This window comes from Trichechus manatus, unplaced genomic scaffold, assembly GCF_000243295.1.
Source record: "Trichechus manatus latirostris isolate Lorelei unplaced genomic scaffold, TriManLat1.0 scaffold00084, whole genome shotgun sequence".
NCBI lineage: Eukaryota > Metazoa > Chordata > Mammalia > Sirenia > Trichechidae > Trichechus > Trichechus manatus.
The window spans coordinates 3,659,767-3,687,658 of record NW_004444020.1 but is presented as its reverse complement, the minus strand read 5'-3'; the positions used below and the strand labels follow the sequence as shown (position 1 = coordinate 3,687,658).

The 27,892-nt window shown below is 40.1% G+C and overlaps 1 protein-coding gene and 1 long non-coding RNA gene across 2 annotated transcripts in view; one reads left to right on the top strand and one right to left on the bottom strand.

Moving 5' to 3' along the window:
* Window positions 1–27,892, bottom strand: part of TMEM108 (transmembrane protein 108) — a 218,919-nt gene that overhangs the window by 166,665 nt on the left and 24,362 nt on the right. The window lies entirely within an intron of this gene.
* LOC111821434 (uncharacterized) lies at window positions 18,083–23,399 on the top strand. Its single transcript, XR_002824860.1, has 3 exons — window positions 18,083–18,356; window positions 21,131–21,268; window positions 22,635–23,399. It is a non-coding gene; the product is annotated as an uncharacterized LOC111821434 (long non-coding RNA).

Genomic DNA, 27,892 nt, shown 5'->3' with positions numbered 1-27,892 from the left:
CATTTGACTGACAGTATGTTCAGTGCCAATCATAGTACTTGGCACATAGTAGGCACTCACCACATGTTTGAATGAATAAATGAAATCAAGTTGACCCTGCCCTGGAATCACAACTCTGCATCAATTATATCTCCTTACCTTGGAAGTTTGTTAAGCACCTTCTACTACCTGCTTGATCTACCGTCTCACATTGGCCATCTATGACTTATTCCACTGACTGCTTAATTTCCAGTTTTTGGTCATCTCCCTCATACACTGAGTTATTTCAGTGGCCCTTAATCAGTAGAACACAACAGAATCACCCGTGGAAATTTTAAAAAAATATACACATATTCTCAGATTCAGATTCACTAGTTGGAGCCCTCATGGAACAGTGGTTAAGAGCCATGGCTGCTAACCAAAGGTCGGCAGTTTGAGTCCACCAGCTGCTCCCTGAAAACTTTATGGGGCAGTTTTACCCTGACTTTAGGGTCGTTATGAGTCAGAATCGACTCGATGGCAATGGGTTTGGTTTTTTTTTTTTGGTAGTTGTGAGGCAAGCTCCAGATATGTATATTTTAAAAGTCTTCACAGGTGAGTTTTCATACCCAAGTTGATATTCATTGATTTATTGTTATCTAATCTATGTCCAAAAGAAACAGGAAGTTTATAAGAACATATAATTACTTTAAAAAACAAAACAAAAATTCTTAAATAGGTAAGTATAAGAACCAGTGATGATGGGGCTAGGTGGGGGTAAATATTATACCAGAAAATCCAGGCTAGAGAAACTATTGTAAATAAATATAAAATTTGTTCAGAGCTTTCTCGGAGCCAAGGCAAAAAAGAAACTTGGGACAGATTATATAAATGTCAGTATTTGAAAGTGGTAGAATATAAGTTTGCCAGTAAAGACAACTTTTTCCTTAGTATTGAATTATATGAGGAATTTATGTCACAGGTCATAAGAGACACTGAACAACACGCATGCACATGCACACACACATGCACACACACACACACAACTACAAAATGTGCAGGAACCTTTTTACATAGAGCCACTTTTCAACTACATCCCTCCCCTCTAGTCCTGAGCTCATGTCAATGTTCTCAATCCTACTTTAAAGAAAAATCACAAGTACAATGTTAAATTTCTAGGTTGGTGAAGGTATTTCTATGGAGATGCAAATAATATAGTTGAAGTATATAGCTTTGTTATCATTTGTCTTGATATAAGAAGAATTTATAGAATCGGGAGGAAAAAAACAGTATGAATAATCCATTTTATTTTCAGTGGTCTCAGTCAGGCTTTTGCAGAAGCTCAATGGCAGACATCTTTCCACTCCATCTCCTTACTTGGCATTCATACTTGGGATATTCTCCTACTACAGCTCTGCTTGCCAAGAATGGCAGGTGCAGATGGAAAGCTTGGAGGTGTGGATTAAGTGCTGGGAACACTGGTTCCTAAACGCCTCCACAGACAGGGCTGGTGGATCACAAACACCACACTGTAGCCTCAGGAAATCATGCAAGGATAGATCTATTTCATCTGAAAGTGCTGGTGCTGCAAGTGCTGCCCTGTAGTGCAGGTACAGTGGTCACCTGTAATCTAAAGCATGTGTTCTGTCTACCAACAGGCTGGGAACTCAAGAACAAATTTTAAAATGAGTGATTTCAAAGCTTCAAGGTAGAACATGAAACCTCAGAGATAACACAGAATGTTACAGGCAGGAACAGGGAGCTGTCTGGAAGGAATTAAGTTAAAAAATGAACAGAAAATCAAAATAGTCAGCCTTGCTATGCTTGGCTGTGATGATTTCTAGTGGTTCCATGGGTCCATCCAGGAATACCTAATCCCTTGATTAATGGTCAACTAATCAGTGGGCTATCAAACAGCCATCACCCTGCTGGTTTTCCTTGCCAAACACAAAGGGCAGATTGAGGGGTCACGCAACAGTCCCAGGTCTACTTTGATGAGGACTGGGGTTCTAGAATGATACTCTGTACCATTAATATTCCAGACAATTTGAAAAGGTTGTATAGTTAGGGATATGCCTGCAAGTTCTTGATTGACATGTGAAGAGCTGTTCTAGCAGCACTGCTCAACAGAACTTGCTGCAATGATGGAAGTGCTGTATATCTGCACTGTTCAATATGGTTGCCAATAGTTACATGTAACTATTGAACATTTTTTATTTTATTTAGTAAAATTTAATTTAATATTAATTTAAATTTAAATAGGGGTATGTGGCTAGTGTCTATCATATTGGACAACACAATTCTATAGCGTATGGACCAAACTGCTTCTCCTCTGGAGCTTATAACTGAGGCTCTCAGATTCACCTGATGGTGTAAGAGGTATCCCCAAGTTAAAGCTGTATTCCATGGGTGACCTGGTCACAACTTGTGCCCTGAGACCTTTGGCAGCAGCCTCAGTCAAAGGTCAAGAGGGCCTCCTAAGCCAGTAGTGCCAACTCTAAGTGTAGGGGGAGCACTTCTTCAGTATTCTGGGTCTCTGGTGCCAATAAAAATCAACCAGTCAAAAAAGCAATAGGATGATTGCTTAAGGAGCACTGAGTTTCTGTTTAGGGTGATGAAAAACTTTTGGGAATAGACACTGGAGATGGCTGCACAACATTAAAAAAAAAAAGTCAACACTGACTCATGCCGACCCCATGGTAAATGTAAGTAATGCCACTGAATTGTACACTTAAAAATGGCAACTGTTTATTTTTTTTTTGTTCTTGCTGTGTGCCACTGAGTTGATTCTGCCTCATATATATTTTACCACACACACAAAAAAAAGAGCCCTAGGAAATGACAACTTACCAAGACACCAGGGTTAAAAGTACTATCTTACATCTGAATATCAACAGTAGCAGTGATAGTACTATACTTCAGCAGGCACTATGGTAAGTACTTCCTGTTGTGGTATATGATGTGACTTAGTTTTCCCAACTTTTATTCCCCAGCTGGAGAAGTTGGGGTTTAAAATAGTACTTCCCAGACTCCTGTGTGTAAAAGATTCTGAATGTGTACTACACACTTGTGAGAGAGTTAGATGGCAGACGTGAACCAGAGGCCACTGTCTTGCTTCTACAGCTGCTGGCAGGCCAGGTCATGGAGACAGATTTGAGTGTCAGAATCAGAAGCAGTTGAGGCAGCTGTATTCAGCATATCAGTGTCCTGGTCACAATTTTGTTGGTGCTTAGAGACAACTGTGGTGAATGCCATGGTGGTTTCTGGTGTCAGCAGCAAAAGCAGGTCCTAACAGTCCCTGACTCATGCTGCCTCAGCCTTTACAATGATTTTGTAGACACTCAGTTTCTTATATGCAATAACTTTCTGCTTGAAATACCTAGAATAATTTCTGTCTCCTGTACTCTTTTCCTGACTGACACATCTGCGCTAATCTCAGCAACCCTCTAAGGCAGTAATTTCATTACTTCTGATTTTACAGATGAGCATGAAGTCCTGGTTCTGTTTGTGGTAAGTGCTTTGCTCATTCACGGTTTCATTTTTTTCTCCAAACAAATCTATATCTATTTCATTGACTGTTCCAGGAGCCAGGGTATGTGTTTAGAACATCGCCGCTCCTTTTATGTTGAATTTGGACCCAAAGCAGAAAAGAACAGAATCTAATGGCAACTTGCAGAGGAAATGATGTTATGTTTGTTACAAAATGGTGCTGTCACCTGTGGACATAAACTCAATCCCAAGCTAGCTGGCGTCTTGCCAAGAAAATCTTAGTTCCAGGTCCACAGAATGAGCCTCGTAACGGACAAGCAGCTACACGTGTGGTTTTTTGTTCATGAGCAATCTGGATAAGAGAATGTGGATGGCTGAAATAACCTACACCAACTGGAAAAAACAGCCTAAACAATAACTTTCTTTGGGTCGATCAACACTGTTACCTATTTCTTTAAAGGGTGGTACATGATTAAACACTAAGCATTTTCACCTCCAGATCTGTTACTCCGTAACTCACCTATGAGCTAGACTCCGATTATACCCTTTAAGGTCAAGATAAGATACCGACCATTCTATGGACAGACCAACTAGCTGCTTTGAAACAGTTTATCTCAGGCTTCAGAGGCTGAAGGAAGAAAACAATCATTTCCAAATCGGATGTGACCTTTGCAGCAAATCTCCCACTCTCTTGCCCTTTAGCAGTGGTTGTGTGGTCTGGAGAAGGCCAGTATTACAGACTGACTCCTCTGCTTTGCCCAAAAACTGCCTGCAAGCTCTGATTACTTAATTTGGGGATTATCTATACCCTTCTCATTTTCCATTGTAACTTAAGGTGACTTAATTGTTTAAATGCTTGCTGAAAGTGAAGAAGACTTACAGATGAAGATCAAAGACTACAGCCTTCTGTATGGATTACACCTTAACATAAAGAAAACAAAAATCCTCACAACTGGACCAATAAGCAACATCATGATAAACGGAGAAAAGACTGAAGTTGTCAAGGATTTCATTTTACTTGGATCCACAATCAATGCCCATGGAAGCAGCAGTCCAGAAATCAAATGACATATTACATTGGGCAAATCTGCTGCAAAAGACCTCTTTAAAGTGTTAAAAAGCAAAGATGTCACTTTGAGGACTAAGGTGCGCCTGACCCAAGCCATAGTGTTTTCAATTGCCTCATATGCATGCAAAAGCTGTACAATGAATACAGAAGATCAAAAAAGAATTGATGCATTTGAATTACGGTATTGCAGAAAAATATTGAATATACTACCATGGACTGCCAGAAGAACGAACAAATCTGTCTTGGAAGAAGTACAGCCAGAATGTTCTTTAGAAGCAAGGATGGCAAGACTTTGTCTCATGTACTTTGAACATGTTATCAGGAGGGACCAATAGCTGGAGAAGGACATCATGCTTGGTAAAGTAGAGGGTCAGTGAAAAAGAGGAAGACCCTTGACCAGATGGATTGACACAGTGGCTGAAACAACCGGCTCAAGCATAACCACAATTGTGAGGATGGCGCAGGAGTGGGCAGTGTTTCGCTCTGTTGTACACAGGGTTGCTATGAGTTGGAATCAACTTGATAGCACCTAACAACAACAACAATTGTTTAAAAGGCCATCCTTCCTGGGGCTGGCATGAATGATAAAATTCAGATTCAAACCAGAGAAGCTGACTTTTTAGCATCATTAGAAGCTACAAGTATCCTCACTCTGACAGTTTTTTTTTCACCCTTCCAATGGGTCCACAATGTTCAGGAATTTAGAGAAGGAAATTTTAAGAATTTCTAACACCCTATTTTGTTTGACTTTATCTCATACACCACAAAAATACTATATAGAATTGATTTATTTTCAAGTTTAAGTAAAAGGTGAAGGAAAGGATTATGCAAAAATCCTTTGAGGAAGGTAAATACACAAGATTATAAACTACCCGTTTAAACCAATGAATTTGCTATCTGTTGCTCTTATCAGTCAGTGAATGCTCTTTAATGTTGCTTTTTTAATAACTCATAGAAAAACAGTGACCTCATCCATGAATGAGGACATTTTCAGATCCATGAACAAATCAGAACAATTTCATTATTATACTTATGAGTCAGATTCCCCAAGCACTGAAATGATTTTCTTTAACTGTAATTAGGATAGAATAGAAATGTAGTAAACAGTACCACATATATAGCATACCAGAAGAACTGATGTAGCTATCATAGGTGGCAAACATTCAAGGAATAACAGCTTCAATTTTCTCATGGCATAAATGCTCCTTGCTACTTACTTGCTTATACAGTAAATGGGATTAGGCTAATTTCTTGTCACTACAATTCCTTCCCTCTAATTTACCACCGCGGTATTTTGATTATTTTTCTTCAAGAAACTACAAGCTTTTCCATTCACCATACCAGCTGCCTAGGGTTCTTGCAATGTCTCTGTTCTCTACTTTACGTGAGGTATCCTCAACAGGTCAGATCTTTGCAAGAAACAAAGTAATTGGTCTACAAAGTATTAAAAATCATCACTTATGATCTACAGCAGCAGAGAACTTCCAAAAACTTAGAAGGCTTAAGTATTACAAATGGAGGTGCCCATTTTCATCCAGTTAACAGAGGATTCAGAACAACATTTTGTTTTATAATCAAACCAAGAACCCATTCTTCTCAGGAGATTTGGAGAAATGATGCTTGGCAGAAAAAAGATTCTACCTGGAATTTTTGTCAAGATTTTTGTAAAATGATCCTTTTCTATGAAAGGGGTACAATTACTAGACGGCAAGTTCTTTGAAGGCAGCAACCATATCTTCTACTCCTTGCATCCCCAACACCCAGTGGTGCTTGACACACAGTGGTGCTTAATAAATAGCTGATGAACTGTATTCTCAGAAATCCACAAGTATTACAACAGTCTCATCTCTAACGACAGTCATAAACCTCATGAATAGGGGTCCCTGCTTTCTCTAGTCCCTGTATCTTGGTTGGTGGGCTCACAGCAACCTAAAGCAGTGAAGATGAAAGCTCAGTGCTTCTCTCTCCCATTTTTGTTTGAACAATCTTTCAGTGTTACTATGGCAACACCTGGTACCAGGACTCTGTAAATGAAAGTGGGAAGGAGGAGGAGAGCATGAGACTGATGCAGTTCATAGAAAAATCTGCCCAGAGGGCAACCATCTTGGCAATCTGCAAAGCTTGTGCATGTCCCATTTTATAATAAATGCATTTAAATAATACATGACACTATATGGAACAGATACAAAAAATGCATGACACTATATGGAACAGATACAATATGTTGAAACAGAGATCCACTAAGCCCAGAAAAATGCATTAAGTATGAGATTATAAGTGAATAGTTTAAGACATTTGAAGAAATACCAGAGGGAATTCAGTCCATAGATAAGACACTTTCTCATTTTAATAGACTGCAACAAATAATAGCTGCAGAATTCCAAAGATGAATATATGAGGTTATACTGAGTGGAGGTTGGATATTAACCAAGGACATGACCTGAATGGTGAAGTACATTGGTTACTGCAGTTACAAAGGGCAGAGATAACCTAATGAAACAAAGGAATCTGTTAGCAGTGCTTACCTTCTGACATGTGCCACTTCAATGCTATGTATGACCAAAGTTAGAATTTGGAATAGGGTGGGGGTATGTGTGGGAGAGGGGAGAAAGGGGCATGAAGTGGTTGACACTTGAACCAAAAAGTCAAGTTTTTCCACATCACTTTTGCACTGTGCTGACTTATTAAAACCTATCTTAGCAAAACTCAAGCCCAAAGCAGGCGCTCTAACACTGTAGGAAACCTTCAATTCTGCAGATAATTTCGAGGAGATTTGAAGAAAGCTGCTTGATTTATGACTTCATTAAAATGTTTAGGCTTTAAACCTCCATCAACATTTATTGGAATTAACAGCTTCTTAAAATGGAAATACTCAGTGATAAATTAATACAGTTTGGATCTTGGGAGGGAGAATAAAAAAGAGCATTCTACACACTCTTTATATTCCTCCAGGAAAACAGAAATACTTTCTGCCATTGTGCAGCAACAAGTCTCAGGAATGGGCAGGTGAGATGAGGTAAGTGAGAGCATGAAGGGAACAGTCACTGATTCTCAGACAGGAAGACTGGAGATGTCAGCATTCTCTTCAGAAATGCATTTAGGAAAAGGTATACATTGTTCTTCCTGTGGAAAGACTACAACCAACTCAGAAATGAAATGGCTACTGTGTCTATGACAGGAAACCCTGGTGGTGTAGTGGTTAAGAGCTACGGCTGCTAACCAAAAGGTCGGCAGTTTGAATCCATAAAGCGCTCCTTGGAAACCCTATGGGGCAGTACTACTCTGTCCTATAGGGTCGCTATGAGTTGGAATCGACTCGATGGCAATGGGTTTAGGTGTCTATGACAATCATTAATTGACTTGATGTCCATATAGTTTCTCAGTCCAAAGATGTGACTCTTAGGTGGGCTGTTTGTGAAGATTCCTGGGAGGACACAGGAATGGAGCTTACCAGGCAGAACTCTGTCTCACTTACCTTTTTAAATTCTTAGCACTTAGCTACGTCCAGCTTGTTTGATATTTGATGAATGAGTGAAGAAATGTCTGACTGAATGAAAGAGCTACCACCTCCAAAGGCAGCTGTGGTTCTTTCCTTGTAAGTTCTGGCTATCCATTTGTTCCAACTACACCAGAATATAGAGATGATGTTGTTATTGCTAATAGCATCAAGGTCAGCAGAGGCTCACTTATCCCTTTCTTTGTAAATTCAAGTGTGGACAAACAGCTTGAATAAATAACAAGGAACTTTGGACCTAAGACCTTTCTGGCTGGGACACAGTTTACCTTATTGGCTGGCTGGTTTGGTTGAACTTGATTCCCTCACTCTGTATTACCCAATCCATCATCAAGTCCTGTTGACTTTGCTTCTGAGATATCCCCTGACTTTCTATATTCCCCCATCTCCACCCTAGTCTAAGCTATCACCATGTCTTGCGTGCCTACTGTAATCACTCCTAACCCTGCCTCTACTCCTGAACTCCTACAATCAGTTCTCCATAAAGCAGCCAGTTATCTTTTCAGAACATAAAGCAAATCATGTTATTCCATTTAGAATTCTCCAGTGGCTCCCCATTACACTTAAAACTCAAACTTCTTACTTTCACTAAACCTCTGCACACCTCATCTTATTCCACTGACTCTCTCACTCACTACACTCTAGTCATAGTTAGCCATCTTTCTGCTGCTTGACAATCTCAAGCATGTTCTCATCTCAGGGCCTTTGCCCCTGCTGTCCTTCTACCTGGAACATTCTTTCCTATTCACTTTGGCAGTGCAGGCTTCTTCTTGTCCTTCAGATTTCAGCCCAATGTCACCTACTCTAAGATGCCTTTCTTAACTACCCAATCAAACTACCTACCCAGTTACATGCCATCACAATAACCTGTGTTAATTTTCTGTAGAGCAGGTTCTCTTTCTGGTGTTTCTGTTTATTTCTTTATTGTTTGAGTTCCCCAATTAGACTTGTAACCATCAGAAGTAAACCCAAAACCAAACTCATTGCCATCAAGTCAACTCCAACTCATAGTGACCCTATAGGACACAGCAGAACTGCACCACAGGGGTTTCCAAGGAGCTGCTGGTGGATTCAAACTACTGACCTTTTGGTTAACAGCCGAGCTCTTAATCACTATGCCACCAGGGCTCCACCTCCAGGAGTGCGGGGATCTTATTTATCTTATTTACCTAAATAGTATGTGCCCAATATTATTACTAAAAAAATAAAAAGCAAAATCAAAACAGTCACTAGCAGCTTTATAGGTAAGAAAACACCGTAATAAATGCATGTTTCTGAACCAGGCTGGGTGCTAAGCAAAGACACTTAGCACCTGGCTCAGGGTATTCATGTGTTGGTGTGGTTGCCTTTAAATTTGGTGAGAGTCTCACCATCCTTTGTTCCCCAGTCTCCTTGGCTCTCGGCTCCACAGATCCTTCCTTCATCTCTAGCTTCACAAGGCTTTCACCTAGGTCTAGACCCTGGAGAGTCTGCTGTGGGCTTCCACTTTCAACTCAGGAAAGGCCTCCTCGACCCTTTGGGCCTCTCAAAGCACTGATTTCATGCCAGACCCATTTCTCTGGGGCTTGTCCCATTTATCAGAATCACACCACTGTCTAGGTATTAGAAAACTGTCTCTGCCCCCTGTGCTAAGTTGTCCTCCAGGATTGGTCTCACTACAGACTACTGGGTACTGTACCAAGACTAAAAACATTGTTTCTCCTCCTGTTGCAAAATCTTATTTCCTTTTGGTAACACATTAATTCCTCTAAGTGCTAATGTAGAATAGCTGAAGGAATATTGGCTTTGAAGTCAGAAGCTAGACATTAAAGTCTTAATTCTATTACTTACTTATAGCCAATGTAACCCAGGGTATATTATTTAACCTCACTGAGCCTCAGTTTCTCAACTGCCTAATAGGGATAATAGCTCTTAAAAAAATACGTGAATGCGCTGGAACTTGTGCTTTGTAGGCACTACATACGGGCGCATTTCATCATTTCCCTCTTCACTACCTCTTCCTCCTTTAGCTCATACCACATCCATGGAGCTGAGGAGAATGGCAAGTCCAGAGCTCACAGATTCATCCACCTCTCAACTGTTTCCTCTGGTGGTTCCTCAAGTATTCACAAAGAAGGGAGAGATTCTTCCAGAACTCCATCAGGAGAGTGTCACAATACCAAAAACACTTCTTCACCATGACACAATTCTAATAAAGGGAAGAATATCTTGCCACAGGCTACAGAAGCATTAGAAGCAAAGAGACTAATCAGAATAGGTTTATTAAAGTATAAAGTCAGACAGACGATTACACTTAATTTTCTAAGACTTTGACTTAGTACCAGAAATGTATTCTGTGCCAGAAAGTTCTCTTTGGTGAGTGGGAGGCATTTTAGTGTTGTACTATCCTATATTAAAAAGCTGCACATGAGGACAGCCTGAGAAAGAATTTTTTTTAATTTAATTTTATTTATTTTATTGTTGTACTTTAAGTGAAAACTTTACAATTCAAGTTAATCTCTCATACAAAAATTTATAAATATGTTGTTATGTGACCCTAATTGCTCTCCCTATTCTGTGATAGCACATTCCTCCTGAGAAAGAAAATTAAACCCAGGAAGAACACAAGGATTACTGCACATGAGCCTGTAAAGAGTAAAATAACAAAGACATTATTCTCAAATCATGACCAAGAGCCTCAGTGCTATTTACGTGAATGCAGTTTTTTTCTCTCAACCTTAAGTTAAAATTTTCTGTATTTTGTCAGTGAATTGTATGCCACTTGAGACAGAGATCAGCCCATTGTGTCTTATATGATGACTCTTAGAATAAACCTTTTCTCTTGGAAAAACTCTTTTAGGCTATGAAGTGCATTCGCCTAATCTTCCCTAATGCCCTTCTGCAGCTGGTAGGGCTCTCTGCTTCAGAGGTGCCCAATAAACATGCCCTGATACCATGAAGATGCTAGATCCAAACTTTTAAAACACTACCTAGAAACAACACATCTTTCAACACAAAGGGGAGGCAAAGGTGGTGTAGCAGGTGAGGTGGGTGAGAACAGCTAATGTGGGTACCGGGCACGATGTATTCACTGTTGTGCTGGCATTTTCACATACATCACCTCACTGGACCTCTGAGAAGGGGTTATCATTTTTTTCCCATTTAATAAATAAGGAAGTAAACCAAAGTCCCCCAACTAGTAAGTTGCAGAGCCAGGATTAGAAAGTTCATGATCTTCTATATCATACGGCCTCCAAAAAGTTCAAATTATTGACATTTCCAGTCCAATTTGTTAGATTTAGGAGTCCTAAGAAGAAGAAGAAAGCGAAAGGAATCCAATTCTCAGCTCTCATTGGCAGCTCCAGATCTTGCAAGCAGCTGGCTGGGCACAGACCTCATCAGGGCAACATCTGGACTTCTGTCTGAATGAGAATTACTCTGTTTCTCCTCTAAGCCTCTCATCCAACCTTGATTAAACCACAGGCATCATGCTCAGATCCCCTACTAGAGAGGTATGTGAATAACTAACAATTTCAACTATTTGTCATCTATTAGGTGCCAAATATTGTGCTTGGAGCTTCTGATAAGTAACCTCATTTAATTCTCACAAAACTCCCACATGGTAGGTTATATTATTCCCCCTAGACAGATAAGAAAATAAGGTGGCCAGTAAATGGCAGGACCAAGATTTGAATCCAAGTCTGTCAAAGCCCCAACTGCAAACCCTTGCTATTATTTTATGCAGCTTACAATCCAGCTCACATTAAACCAAAATAAAACTGACATCCTGGATTCTTAAAAATATAGCATAAACAGCAAAATTAAAGGTCAAATTAACTTAGCATAGTATCAGAGTTTAGTTTTGATCCTCACTGTTCTAATCATGTTAATACAGGCAATAGGTAGGCCTACAGAATAAGGGTACTGCTAGAAAAGTTTAAGAAGTGACAGCACTCTCCCCTGTTTCCACCCAGGGTTCCCCGTGTCCATTCATCCAGTTTTCCTGTCCCTTCCTGCCTTCTCATCTTGCTTTTGAACAGGAGCTGCCCATTTGGTCTTATATATTTGATTGAACTAAGAAGCACATTGCTCAAGTGTAGTACTGTTTGTTTTAAAGGTCTGTCTAATCTTTGTCTGAAAAGTGGGCTTCGGGAGTGGCTTCATTTCTGTTATCAGGGTGTCCAGGGGCCATAGTCTCGGGATTTCCTCCAGTCTCCGTCAGACCAGTAGGCCTGGTCTTTCTTTGTGAATTTGAATTTTGTTCTACATTTTTCTCCCACTCTGTCCAGGACACTCTATCATGATCCCTGTCAGAGAGATCGGTGGCGGTAGCTGGGCACCATCTAGTTCTTCTGGGCTCAGGCTGGTGGAGGCTGTGGTTCATGTGAACCTTTAGTCCTTTGGGCTAATATTTTCCTTGCATCTTTGGTTTTCTTCACTGTCCTTTGCTCCAGACGGGATGGGATCAATAGATTGAAAAAAAAAAAAAAGTTGTAAAATGCAACTGCTGCTTCTAATCACCAGCACCTACAGCATCTGCAACCTAAATATCAGGCAGAAGAATTCTGCATACACAGAAAATGGGTAACTGAGTGCTTCACATTTACTTGTAATTTGAAAGACAGTGGAAAAGGTAACATCTCCAACCATTTCCAGCCACATCCACAAAGTTGACAGGCACAGAAACGGTCAGTTTTAATGCTTTCTCAGCTGCTCTAAAAATCAGCTAACCTTGAAATTGCTCTTCATACTTCAAATTTAGTCCAAGATGCTTGATTGACACCATCTTTTTTTTTTAAACACAGATGTCACTCCAAGACCAAAAAGAAGCCCTACCCTCCTCAAAAAATGTTTCCCCACACTATGCTTTGCCCTTTGTTCACAGACAAGATGTTTTACAATCTCCCTCCCTCCCTCTCTCTTCCCTTTCCTCTCTCTCTGTTTCTCTCAATGAGGAGCTTGCTTTGCTTTCCCCAAAGTCCCAGGGTAGCTACCAGGGCAGAGGGGAGAGGATGGAGGTTAGCAGAGGGAGGCAGTGGTGATGCCAAAGAGCACTGAGTGCTGACAGGGATACTGGGAGAAGCACCTCCGTCTCCTCGAGCTGTAGGGATTGGGGAGGTGAGATGGCATGGCTGCCCCAGAGATGAGGATGTGATATATAAACACATAAGGGACTCCTGTCCACTCTGGTCCATCCACTTTTACTGAGAGGTAGCAGGGACCAGCAGTCAGCTTCTCTTGAACTGGACCTACCACATGGCCTTCCAAACCAGGTTTAGGAGAACCATGCACTATACTTTCCTACCTTCCCACAGTTTGATGGAAACAACAGTAAGGACACCTGAATCCTGTCCTACCCATCACCTTTTCCACAAGGTCCCTGAGCAAGACATATAAAGCAATGCCTCCTGTAGTTATTGTTGTTAGGTACTGTCCAGTCAGTTCTGATTCATCGCAACCCTACGTACAACAGAATGAAACACTGCCTGGTACCGTGCCATCCTCAAAATCATTGCTATGTTTGAGCCTGTTATGGACTCAACTGTGTCCCCCAAAAATGTGTGTCAATCTGGCTAGGCCATGATTCCCAGTATTGTGTGATTGTCCACCATTTTGTTATCTGATGTGATTTTCCTATGTGTTGTAAATTCTACCTCTAGGATGTTAATGAGGCAGGATTAGAGGCAGTTATATTAACGTGGCATGATGCAATTTACAAGATTAGGTTGTGTCTTAAATCAATCTCTTTTGAGATATAAAAGAGAGAAGCAAGTAGAGAGACAGAGGGACCTTAAATTACCAAGAAACAAGAGCCAGGGGAATAGTGCGTCCTTTGGACCCAGGACCCCTGTGCTGAGAAGTTCCTCAACTGGGGATGATTGATAACAAGGACCTTCTCCCAGAGCTGACAGAGAGAGAAAGCCTTCCCCTTGAGTTGGCACCCTGAATTCGGACTTCTAGCCTCCTTGTGTTATAGCAGCAGTAGCTAACTAAGACAGCCCACTGCTGCAGCCACACTGTCAATTCATCTTGTTGAGGGTCTTCCTCTTTTTTGCTGACCCTCTAATTTACCAAGACATGATGTCCTTCTCCAGGGAATGATCCCTCCTGATAACATGTCCAAAGTACATGAGATGAGGTCTTTCTAGCCTTGCTTCTAAGGAGCATTTTGGCTGTACTTCTTCCAAGATACATTTGTTTATTCTTCTGGCTGTTCACGGTATATTCAGTATTCTTCGCCAACACCACAACTCAAAGGCATCAATTCTCCGACACCACAATATCAATTCGCCAACGCCGCAACTCAAAGGCATCAATTCTCAAAGCCACACTGTCAATTCATCTTGTTGAGGGTCTTCCTCTTTTTTGCTGACCCTCTACTTTACCAAGCATGATGTCCTTCTCCAGGGACTGATCCCTCCTGATAACATGTCCAAAGCACATGAGACAAAGTCTTGCCATCCTTGCTTCTAAGGAGTATTTTGGCTGTACTTCTTCCAAGATAGATTTGTTTGTTCTTCTGGCTGTTCATGGTATATTCAATATTCTTTGCCAACACCACAACTCAAAGGCATCAATTCTTTGGTCTTCCTTATTCATTGTCCAGCTTTCACATGCATATGAGGTGATTGAAAACACCATGGCTTGGGTCAGGTGCACCTTAGTCCTCAAAATGACATCTTTGCTTTTAACACTTGAAAGAGGTCTTTTGCAGCAGATTTGCCCAATGCAATATGTTTGACTTCTTGACTGCCGCTTCCACGGGCATTGATTGTGGATCCAATTAAAATGAAATCCTTGGCAACTTCAATATTTTCTCTGTTTATCATGATGTTACTTATTGGTTCAATTGTGAGGCTTTTTGTTTTCTTTACATTGAAGTGTAATCCATACTGAAGGCTGTCATCTATGATCTTCATCAGTAAGTGCTTCAAGTCCTCTTTACTTTCAGCAGGCAAGGTTGTGTCATCTGCATATCACAGGTTGTTAATGAGTCTTCCATCAATCCTCATGCCCCGTTCTTCTTCATATAGTCCAGCTTCTCATATTATTTGCTCGCATACAGATTGAATAAGCAAGGTGAAAGGATACAACTGTGACACACACCTTTCCTGATTTTAAACCACACAGTATCCCTTTATTCTGTTCGAACAGTTGCCTCTTGGTCTATGTACAGGTTTCACATGAGCACAATTAAGTGCTCTGGAATTCTCATTCTTTGAAACGTTGTCCATAATTTGTTATGATTCATGAAGTCCAATGCCTTTGCATAGTCAATAAAACACAGGTAAACATCTTTCTGGTATTCTCTACTTTCAGCCGAGACCCACCTGACATCAGCAGTGATATCCCTCGTTCCATGTCCTCTTCTGAATTTGTCTTGAATTTCTGGCACTTTCCGGTCGATGTACTGCTGCTACTGTATTTGAATTATCTCAGCAAAATTTCACTTGTGTCTGATAGTAATGATATTGTTTGATAATTTCTGCATTCTGTTGGATCACCTTTCTCTGGAATGGGCACATATATGGATCTCTTCCAGTCGGGTGGTCAGGTAGCTGTCTTCCAAATTTCTTGGCATAGACAAATGAGCACTTCCAGAACTGCAACCATTTGTTGAAGCATCTCAATTGGTATTCGGTCAATTCCTGGAGCCTTCTTTTTCACCAATCCTTTCAGTGCAGCTTGGACATCTTCCTTCAATACAATCAGTTCTTGATCATATGCTGCTTCCTGAAATGGTTAAAAGTTGACCAATTCTTTTTGGTACAGTGATTCTGTGTATTCCTTCAATCTGCTTTTGATGTTCCCTGTGTCGTTCAATATTTTGCCCATATAATCCCTCAATATTGCAACTTGAGGCTTGAATTTTTTCTTCGTTCTTTCAGCTTGAGAAATGCTGAGTGTGTTCTTCCCTTTTGGTTTCCTAACTCTAGGTCTTTGTACATTTCATTATAATACTTTACTTTCTCTTTTCAAGTTGCCCTTTGAAATCTTCTGCTCAGCTCTTTTATTTCATCATTTCTTCCATTCGTTTTAGCTACTCTATGCTGAAGAGTAAGTTTCAGAATTTCTTCTGACATCCATTTGGCTCTTTTCTTTTTTCCTGTCTTTTTAATGACCTTTTGCTTTCATCTATGATGTCCTTGATGTCATCCCACAACTCATCAGGTCCTTGGTCATTAGAGTTCAATGCATCAAATCTATTCTTGAGATGGTCTCTAAATTCAGGTGGGGTACATTCATGGTCATACTTGAGCTCTCATGGACTTATTTTAACTTTCTTCATCTTCAACTTGAATTTCCATATGAGCAATTGATGGTCTGTTTGGCAGTCAGCCCCTGGCCTTGTTCTGGCTGAAGATACTGAGCTTCTCTATTGTCTCTTTCCATAGATGTAGTCGATTTGATTTCTGTGTATTCCATCTTGCGAGGTCCATGTGTATAGTAACCATTTATGTTGTTGAAAAACGGTATTTGCAATGAGGAAGCCATTGGTCTTGCAAGATTTTATCATGCAATCTCTGGAGTCATTTCTATTACCAAGTCCATATTTTCCAACTACTGATCCTTCCTTTTTGTTTCCAACTTTTACATTCCAATCACCAGTAATTATCAATGCATCTTGATTGCATGTTTGATCAATTTCAGACTGCTGAAGTTGGTAAAAATCTTCAATTTCTTCATCTTTGGCACTAGCAGCTGGTGCATAAATTTGAATAATAGTCATATTAACCAGCCATACCACTTGTCTGTGATTTTGTTGTATTGTGGTGGCTTGTATGTTGCTGTGATGCTGGAAACTATGCTACTGGTATTCAAATACCAGCAGGGTCACCCATGGTAGACAGGTTTCAGTGGAGTTTCCAGACTAAGACTAGGAAGATGGACTTGGCAGTCTACGTCTAAAAAAATTGGCCAGTGAAAACCTTATGAATAACAGTGAAACATTGTCTGATATAGTGCTGGAAGATGAACCCCTCAGGTTGGAAGGCACTCAAAATATGACTTGGGAAGAGCTGCCTCCTCAAAGTAGAGATGACCTTAATGATGTGGATGAAGTAACACTTTCGGGACCTTCATTTGCTGATGTAGCATGACTCAAAATGAGAAGAAAGAGTTGCAAACATCCATTAATACTAGGAACGTGGAATGTATGAAGTATGAATCTAGGAAAATTGGAAGTTGTCAAAAATGAAATGGAACACACAAAGATCGATATCCTAGGCATTAGCAAGCTGAGATGGAATGGTGTTGGCCATTTTGTATCAGACAATCATATGGTCTACTATGTCGGGAATGATAAATTGAAGAGAAATGTCGTTGCATTCATTGTCAAAAAGAACATTTCAAGATCTATCCTAAAGTACACAATGCTGTCAGTGATAGGATACATCTACAAGGAAGATCAGTTAATACTACTATTAACTTCTCTTAGAGCCTGTCATATTGGGAGGATCCTTTCCTCTTCCAAAAATTGTCTGGGCCTCTGACCTCTTCTCAACAGGCACAGCTCAGTTTCATGTGCACTCAGAAGTAGGTCACTGCCTGGAAGAAAAGTCCTTGCACTTGTCTTCCTCATCACAGGGAATCAGTCGACTTTAAAACCAGGCAGCACCTACTTTCCCTAGTTCAGATACACAACCTGATCCTATCAGGGACCTTCATCCCATTTCATTTGCCCTTTACTCAGTAAGAGCTCTCAGAGACAGGATAAGGGAGGTAGATAAACCTAAATTTTTAATTTTAATCTAATTCACCAATAGATGGCTGGTAGATTTGCTGGATTCAAAGAGAAACACAATTCCTTGTTAGATTTTGTTTTAAGAGAATCAAATTTCAAGAGACAGTGATATTATAAAGTCAGGTTTGTCTCTTCAAAATTTCTGGACACGAGCAATGCTTAAACCATGCAACAATGTACTGCTTTTCTTAGGATTATTAATAATACATTTGTAACTACTCAGAGGCTGGCTATAAAGTTTCAGAGACAGTGTAAGAAGGTAATCTGTCCACAGCAACACAGATGAATCACTTTGATAAATTCTTTATGATGGTGCCTTATCTCCTGCAATTCTTAGATTCGTTAAGATTCTATAGTTAATCTTTCAGCAACTCCCACAAGCACGTCATTACTCATCAGACTGTGACATCTTGATTCGTAAATAAGGTGCTGTTATATAACACTGGCGCTGTGCAGCGGCCTCAGGTCATGAATATTAACAGGCAACCTCAAATAAGCTGATATCAATAAAGGCCTCCTGCCAGCCTCTACCGAAGAAGCAAACCAGAAGGTGGCACAGTGTGTTCTTGCAGGCATTGTGACATCAGCGGTGATGGGTGCAGGTGCTGTATCCTTTTTGCTTTCATAATCTCTATCCCTCCCAAGCAGCCATGACTTTATAACTATGTTCGTGGGTAAGACTGACCCTGTAATTTTCCTTTCTTGTGTTGTCCTATTCTGGCTTTTATATTAAGGTTATAGTAATCTCATAAAGTGAGCTGCGGAGCACTTAACTGGTTAGTCTCATCCATTTACATTTATTGTGCTTACTGATACTTGGATTTATTTCTACCTTGTCTATGTATCCAACTTCCTTTACGTCCATTTTTTCCCCTTTATTGTCTTCCTTTGGACTAAATTTTTTTATTATGCTAATAACTTTGCTCTAATGATTGGGAAGTTATGAATTATATTTCTATTCTTTTAATGATTCCCTTGAAATTTTGCCATGACTACTTGACAATGTTTAAGCTAGTTGCTATATTTACCATCCTTACAAGTGCTATAACAAATTTAGAACACTTTTTGTTCAGTACCTCCCAACTTAAATGCTATTATTTTCCAGCATATTTCTTTGGTCTTGTTTGCTTTTTTAATCTCACAAATTAGACATTATTAATTGTTTAATAACGAAAATGTTTGTCTGGATTGATTCTCATGTTTATGTTTACCAACTTCTTTGCTGACCATTCCTTCTTACATTTAAGATCTTCCTTCTGAGAAAATGTTCCTCTTCCTGAATCTTATCTTTTACAAGTTCTATAAATGAAGGTCTCTTAGTGAAAATGTTTTTTTTTTTCTAATGTGAAAATGTCTTTACTTTGCCCGTATGCTTTAAAGATAGTTTCATTGGATCCATAATTATAAGTTGATAGTTATTTTCTATCAGCAGAGACAAACCATCCTTTCTGTGCCCTGAGTTCCTAAACCACAGAAGCCATAAACATAAAAAATTGTTGTTTTTTGCCACTAAATTCTGGGGGATAATTTATTAGACATCAATAGATTACAAGAACACCAGTTAGTTTATATTCTGTGTCTGATAATTCCAACATCTGAAGTTCCTGATGGTCTAAATCAATCAATCAATCTTTCTGTCTGTAAGTCTCTCTCTCTCTTTTGCTGACTCTTGCTTATCATAGCAAGGAGCCCAGGTGGTGCAATAGTTAAGTGCTCTGCTGCTAATCAAAAGGTCAGTAGTTAAAACCCATCAGCCACTCCATGGGAGAAAAGACCCAGCGATCTGCTTTTCTAAAGATTACAGCTTTGGGAACCTTACGGGGCAGTTCTACTCTGTCCTATAGGGTCGCTACTGGAATCAACGCAACAGCACACAACAATGATTATCATAGCTTGTTTCCTTATATATCTGGTAACTTTCTGAGTGCTCATGTTTGGCTAAAATTAATCTGTGGGTATCTTAAGCTGCCTTGGTTTAGGACACTTTTCCTAAAAGATAATTTCCATTTGTTTTGGCTGGGCCCCAGGAGGTGCTATGCACTGGAACTACTTTAATTTATATCTCTTCTTGGAGCTACCCATACTGCGTACGTTACATAAATTCAAAACCAGAAATACAAGAGGGCAGGTTTAAGGTTACAAATTCTCAACGGAGGCCTTTGTTGCTACTATTTTTTCTCCGCGAAGAGTTATGACAGTGACTGACAGGTCTGCTCACTGGCTGCCCTTGTTGCAGACAGGTGGATCTTTCCTAGGTGTGTTCATTCAACACTGAATACCTTCTATATGTTCCTCTATAGGAATATGACATGTGTTCCTTTATTTGACATATTTAAGACCCCTAACAGTGCAGCAGCCAGGTTAACACTTTAGTCTTTAAAATTACGGTTCCAATTAGCTACTTCCCACACCTACTGGAATTAACCAGAAGCTCTGTGAAATCAGGCTTATTACCTTTTATTTTCTTTAAATTCATAATTACTGTAACGGTGCACTATGCACAGATGCTCAGTACACATTTTTGAAGATGACTATGAGTCAACCAAGGGAAGCTTGTGAAACCATAAAAACAGGTGAAATAGACCACTGGCAATAAGAAATCTTCCTACAGACAGACTTAGAATCTAAAAAGTTTGTCAGAAAGGGTGGCATGCATTTCAGTTTTATGTACAGATCTGATCATACCTAAAAAGGTTAATAAATGCTTAATAAGAAGTAATACCTGGGATGGACTGACTTGAAAAGATCACAGGCTGACTTTATTGATGTTTCTTTTTATTGAAACGTAATAGCTTTTCTCATGTTACCTGACTCCAAGGTGCAGATATAAGGACACTCAGGATCTTTTCTTTTTTTAAAGGCAAAAACATCCACCCATTTTAAAATTCTAGAATCAGAAAATATTAAGAGCAGGAACAGCCCTACAGATCACTTGATGTTCTTTTTATAGCTGGATAAACTTAAACTCTTTATAAATGGGTAAACTAAGGCTCAGAAAAGTGACATGATCAACATAAATTAGTAGCCAAGCCAGGATTAGAATCTAGCTTTTCTGGTTCTCAGACAAATGTTTCTGCCACAGAACTATTCTTGTTTTATGGGACATTTCTTGGGTAAAATAGTAACTCCTGGATTAGGCTGCTGTACATTCTATGTTTCTTTGAACACTATATGCAGGAATGGATGTCAGAGACCTCCTAGTCTAAGCCTCCTGTTTTATAGATAAGGGAGCAGAGGCTCAGAGAGGTCTCTCCATCGACTCATTTAGTTCTCAAAATGCCATAGCTCCTTGACCCTTCCACCTTCTTTTGTTTCTCCACTTTTCATTATACTCTCAACTCTCTTCTTTCTATTTTTCCTCTCTATTTTTCTACAGAAACATGACATATCGGCTTATGAAACAAGACAGGCTTCCTTACATACTGTTTCAAAGTAAAACTTGATCAGAACTTAAATCGGCAAAACCCAAAAGACAAGTTATCAGCTGGGCCTGGCTACAGCATCAGGAACTGTGGTAAAAATGCAATTTTTTTTTTTTTACTACTCCATCGCTAATATTTCTATTCATTTCCTCTGTAGATGAGTCACATAACTGCAGGTGGGTACTATTCACACAGACTACAATGTGAATGGTACCCCTAAAGTTGTGCAGTGTGCAACCTGTCTAAACACAAACCCACGTCATTGAGTCTATTCCGACTCATAGAAATCCCATAGGGTTTCCAAGGCTGTAAATCTCTATGGAAGCAGACTGCCACATCTTTCTCCCGTGGAGCTGCTGGTAGTTTCAAACTGCCAACTTTTCGGTTAGCAGTCGATCACTTTAACCACTGTTCCACCAGGGCTCCTTGTAACCTGTATAACCTTTGTTAAAAAATAATCAAAACTCAAATTGAAATACAGGTTTATTCTGAGTAGTTATTCTATATGCATATAGGGAGACCATTCTGATTCCAAATAAAAAGCAAATGGCTCAAAGTAGGCTTAGTTATAATGAGGCTTACAAAGAGAAGAGAAGGGAGAAGAATACAAAATCAACCATTGGCTAATTTTAACATGATTGATTGAACTCTGCCCTCCCACTTTTACTGAGATCAACTATCACGTTACCAGGTGGTCTCTGGACTGGCAGCTAAAAATTTGGTTTTGGGGATAAGAAAAAAACCCTTAAAATCCAAGTAAGATGCCTGTTATTAATTTTTCTCTTTGACACCTTACATGGTGATCCTGTTTTCATTAATATCACATTCCCAGACTTTTTCAACTCTTTTAATACTACCATAGCAGGAGGTTGAAAGGAATCATGCTTTCCTTTTCCTTCCTTTTATTCTTTTCATTTGTGAATGGCAGTATTAACCCCCCCCCCCCCGATTCTATCAAAACTTGAAATTAATGTGCTTCTGGTCACTTATTCACTTATTTCAAGGGCATCCATGCCAACCAGTGATGATAACAGAGCTCCATAACAGAAAACTATTAGTGAAGCAGTTCTGGAGGAGTTCCATGACAACAGTGTGGAGAACTAGTAATTTCTAAGAAACATGCCTATTGCTTCTATTTTTACTCTATACTACAGGCTGTCAAGAGAATTGAATGCTTGGAAGACTATCTTGCTTCATTAATTATCCTTCCATGTAGAGTAGAGTTTTAACCTTAGAGTCAAGAACATAGAGATGACTAGTTGATTACCAAGATTCATGTTTCTCTCCCATAGTATAGATTTGTTACTGGGAAGGGACAGTCCAGCCATACACAACATTTCCCAGGCCTGCTGCATCTAGATGGGGGGTCATGTGACTAAATCTAGCCAATGGACTGAGAGAAGAAATTTATGTGTATCACTTCCACGTGTCTTCCCCATACTCTCTTCCACTTCCAAGATGATCTTGGAGGCAAGCACTGAGATGGAAGAAGCCTGATCACACCTTGGAGGAAAGCTACTCAACCAGAAATATCTACTTTGGAATTTTGTGTAAGCAATAAATAAATTTGGATGAAGTCATTTTTTGAGATTATTTGTTATAGAAGTTGGTCTATACTGACTGACTAAAACAATGAATATCTGTTGGTTGATTGTATGAACCTGTTTTTAAGAGACCCTATCTTTATACATTATATCCTCTACAGTGCCTTCATAGTAAATTTACTTTGAAAAAGGATTAATTTTTTAAAGCTGACCTTCTCCAGGAGTTCAAGTTTTTTGTTTGTTTAAGGGATATCCAGGATCTAGCACAGGGCCTGACACACAGTGGCACTAAAATATTTGTTGAATGAATGAATGAATGAATGAATGAAATTAATTCGTATCTTTGTTTACCAATCTCTTTTTCAGTGCCCCTTTGGATAACAGAATGGCTGGCTATGGACTGGCCGAAATCCCAGGTAGGATCATTAGCGCACCAGATATCAAGTAGAACTATATAAGTCAAAGACCAGACCTCAAATGAAGAAAAAACAAACTAACAGAGAAACAGAACAAAACCCAAGGGACTCTTGTTCCAGGCATACACTATATGATATTTAAGCAACTGGCTCAATGCCAAAGAATTCTGTTTTGAAAGATGAGAGCGAAAGAGGAAGAAAAATGAGAGGCAAAGAAAATTAGAGGTAAAAAGATGTAGAAATTTTTAAGCCATCCCCACCCTTGCCATTAGAGATCACAATGATGTAGACATTTTAAACCATTATATTTCATTTACTATTCAATAGAATTTCCACAATAAACATCTCCCAAATTCCAAAATATAATGAAGACTCCATGGTTGAAGATGATGCTATTATAGGAGTGTCTGATGAACTTGCAAACACATCCTTAAGGTCTGGCTGCTTCCTTGATGTTACTTTTTCTGATAAATAATTCCATACAATGGGCAGATCCATTGTACTGTAGTGCTTTGGCTTTTACAATCAGCAAATTTAACAAACTTTGTTACTGAGATGGTGGCCTTCTGCCCATTTGGTTCACCTGAGGCTTTTTGTATTTCTTGCTCTTCCATTTCTTACAACATGTTTGGATTTTGATATACTTGCTCTCTTGCCTCCTCTGTCAAAATTCACCCCAACAGTTAACTTATGCAGTTAGCAGAGACAGTCTCAGTGGTTAATCAATAGGATTTTGCAGGATATGTGCAAATCATCAGAGGCCAAACCACTGGAATTTTCAGACTACTATATGCTGGGGTTTTGGAAACTTTTACTCTCTGAAAATTGTAATTGAATAGCAAATAAAATATAAAGATTTAAAACTGTCTCCACCATTATGATCTCTAACTATAGCAGTAGGTGTGGCTAAAAATAATTCTCCATCTTCTCAACTCTAATTTTCTTTCTGTTTCCTGTTTTTCTTCCTCTTTCTCTCTTATCTCCTCTGACCTTCCACCACCCTGACCTTATCTCCTCATATCTTCATTCTAATTCTGGACTCAACTATGACTCCTTTTCTAATTTCTTGTACCACTCTATCTTCATTGCTTAATTCTTTTTTACTCTGGGGACCTCAACTTCTTCAAAATATTTTATCACCTCCTCTTGCCTCATTGTACCATATCATCCTCACCCTGGGGAAATAAAACAAAATTCAAGACAGCCTTAAGATTTTTTTACTGGTCCCATGGCCATATCTTCCATTTGTCTCTTGAAACACTGTAAACATTGAAGGAAAAATGACCTGTGTTAGGTGGGCATGCTAGCAAGGCACACTAGTTCCTTGGCAATGAACCAGTGATGATGTGAAAGAGCAGCCAGGACCCAGCAGGAGAGGGAGCTGGAGAAAACTAACCAGGCTATGGACAACGTTGCCACCGACAACTTGAGAAATCCAACTTATGCTGTGCAAAAGGATGTGGAATATTTGGCCTTAATCTGGGCAGGTAATGAGGGCTTAGTTGTGGAGCCTGAGTTTAGGCAATACCCAAAGACTCGAGGCCAAGTCTGCTTCCCTGTCACAGTCTGGCTGACCAGCCTGTTGAGGGCAGGCCTTCAGTGCTGAGGACTTATGGAAAACCAAATCCAGTGTGCTAAGGGGCTGAGGGAAGGCACTGGCAGGGGCTCAGTAGCCATCCAGAGATGAATTTATGGTAGGGTTCTAATGTCCACAGAAAACTGGAGTGCCAGGTAGAGAAACGGAGGCAGAAGTCCGAGGTGAGGTCTCAGATACATTTACGCCTGCCCTAGCAGAGGTGGGAGGAGACAGCAGGACCTGAGAGATAGCAGCGGGGCATCTTGGGGAGGGAAGACTGCTGTGGGACTCAGGAGGTGGCAGTAAAACATCAGCTTATATCCTTCATATGGCTCAAAGTATTCCCTACTGTAGTTTTTTTCTTGCTACCTCAAAGCTTTTCTAAAATTAACCACAGCGTGAAAGAAACAGTTTAAGGGTTAACATTCCTTGCCCTTACTGCTCTGATGCAGCCCACTAGTTTGCTGTTCATACACTTCCTCAATTCCTTGTCACCCTCTGACACACAGTGAGACTGTCTCATTACTGTTTCTTCTTCTTGTTACATCAGCTTGAATGAGGCGTAAATGCCGTGACTAGAATATCAGACTCAACACAAACTGTTCATGTTTCATTTGGCACTGTGAAGGAGATGTCACAGTTATACACGCTTCCTCGCTGGCCTTCCCCACCTCTCCCCTCACAGGTCCAGCTGGCACCCAGAATAAACAACTGGATGAGGAGGAGGATCGCCAGCACCCTGTTACATCTCTCATCTTCTGGTAGCCCTGTCAGCAGCCACCCAAGGCTAGCAGATTTCAATTAGCAGCAGGGGTGGGTGCAATATTCTCTGAGGGTTAGATGAAAATAAAGTTAATTCAAGAAACAATTAAGCAGGATGTATATGGGGAGCCAGATTTCTTTTCCCATCCATTTTCACAGTTGCTATAATAATCTAAGACTTCTAAAAATACAGGCATAAGGATGGCATAACCAGAGCGTGCTAACTAAAAAATAATGAGTCTAAATGAGTGACAGATTCACCAGCTTATAAAAGGAATGGTCCAATGCTTCAACGGGTTACATTTCTTTCCCCAAATATTACCCAGCCAGTATTTGACTTGGGAGCCAACACCTCTATCCTGCTACTGTTTATTTATTTAAACAGACCTGGTGGGTGGGGGCTGGGGGGTAATGAAAAGACGAATCATCAAAGCTGCTAAAACAAGAAAAGGCATATTGCAAGGGAGAGGCTGGAGAAATGCACTGGCTGAAGTTGCAAAAATCCCAAGAAGAAACACATAATCAGAAGGGACAATAGTCTTTAGCAGGTCACACAGTTTCCCCAGTACAAGTACTGTGACTTGGTTGAAATATGGGAGGCTGAGCCTTGGTGGTGCAGTGGTTAAGAGCTTGGCTGCCAACCAAAAGACTGGCAGTTTGAATCCACCAGCCATTCCTGGGAAACCCTATGGGGCAGTTCTACTCTGTCCTATAGGGTCGCAATGAGTTAGAATCCACTCGACGGCAATGGGTTTGTTTTCTTCAGTAGGATCGCTATGAGTTGGAATTGACTTGACGGCAATGGGTTTTGGTAGAATTCTGGAGAAAATATTGGACCTGGAGTCAGATGACCTGGGTCCAAGTTCCTAGTTCTAGGATCTTGGGTACACCACTTGGCTTCTTTGGATTTCCATTTCCTTAACAGTACCACACACACACACACACACACACACACACCTCCACACACACAACAGTTGTTATCAAGTTAATTCTAACTCATGATGACCTCATGTGTTTCAGAGTAGAACTGTGCTCTACAGTGTTTTTAGTGGCTGTGATCTTTCATAAGTAGATCACCAGACCTTTCTTCTGAGGTGCCCCTGGGTGGATTCAAACTGCCAACCTTTCAGTTAGCAGCCGAGTGCTTAACCATTTGTGCCACCCAGAGACTCCTTCCTTAATGGTAACACGGTGATAAAAAATGATGCCTATCTTACAAGGTTGTCAGGGTTAGCAAATGTCATATTAGATGGGAAAACAATAAAGTACAAAAGGCTTGTTTTGGTCAGTCTCCTCTGGTTGTTGTGTGGGTTATGGCAAGTAACTATTGCCTCTCTCCAAGTTTAGAACCAATTAAAACATACTTAGAGGAGTCAGAAGGTAGAGCAAACGTCACTTTTATTACCAGTTAAGCTGGATTTAAGAACATGGCTTGATATGTGGCTTCCTGTGACTCCCACACAGAATCAATCTTACTCATCTGCTAGTCATAGATGTTTTACTATAGCCTATAATGTTCTGTCACTCGGCATTTTTCAAGTTCTGTTCCTATCTTCTTGATTACGCTATAAACTTCCAGAGAGCAGAGACTATGTCTTATATCTTTTTGTATCCCCAGAGTTCTCCACAGAGCCATACACGTGGCAGGTATTCTGTCTGATAAGTGATCATGACTAACCACATTTGTACTACAGTTCTCTGTGTGAAGCCTCTCTCTCCACTAGATGAGAAGTTTTGGAGGGCAGGGCTCATGTCTCTTTATTCCCAGTGCCTAGCATAATGCTGGGCACACAGTAGCTTCTTTACAAAAATATGCTGAAGGATAATGAAAACCGAAGAGCATCAAATGGTCTGGTACCACTCTGAAGTTATATGAAGGAACTTAAAAGAAGCAATGTTTGCTAAGAACTCCATTCTTGATAGCTTCTTCATTTGGGAAAGAACTCTACTTGCAAAATTATTTCAGTCGAAGGATTTATTTGAGACAGTGTTCCCCATGACAAACTTCAGTTTTTGTCTATTCCTCAGGCACCTTGGTTATTTGGGCATCTGTGGCCCCGGACATCTCAATTTCAGTTAGTCTGCTAATGTCCTTAGCAGAGAAGAGCTGTCACTTGGTAATTGACTTAGAGCCATAACAGAAGCCTGTGACGTCCAATATTTCCAAGTATAATGCTGACCCTTGTTTCTCTCCCAAGGGACACATATACCATGAAACAATTTCCTTTGGTGGAATTAACTCACAGCACGATAACTAGGCCTCCTGGTCCAAGTGTAGGAAAACTGTGAGAAATAGCATCTCTACCCCTGCATTGGTAAGCACGCTGGTAACTGGGGGGACACACTGCTGCTAGGCCAGGACTGCAAAGCTTCGATATGACCCGAGAAGAAAGTAGAAGTCAGGATGGGTACACAGAG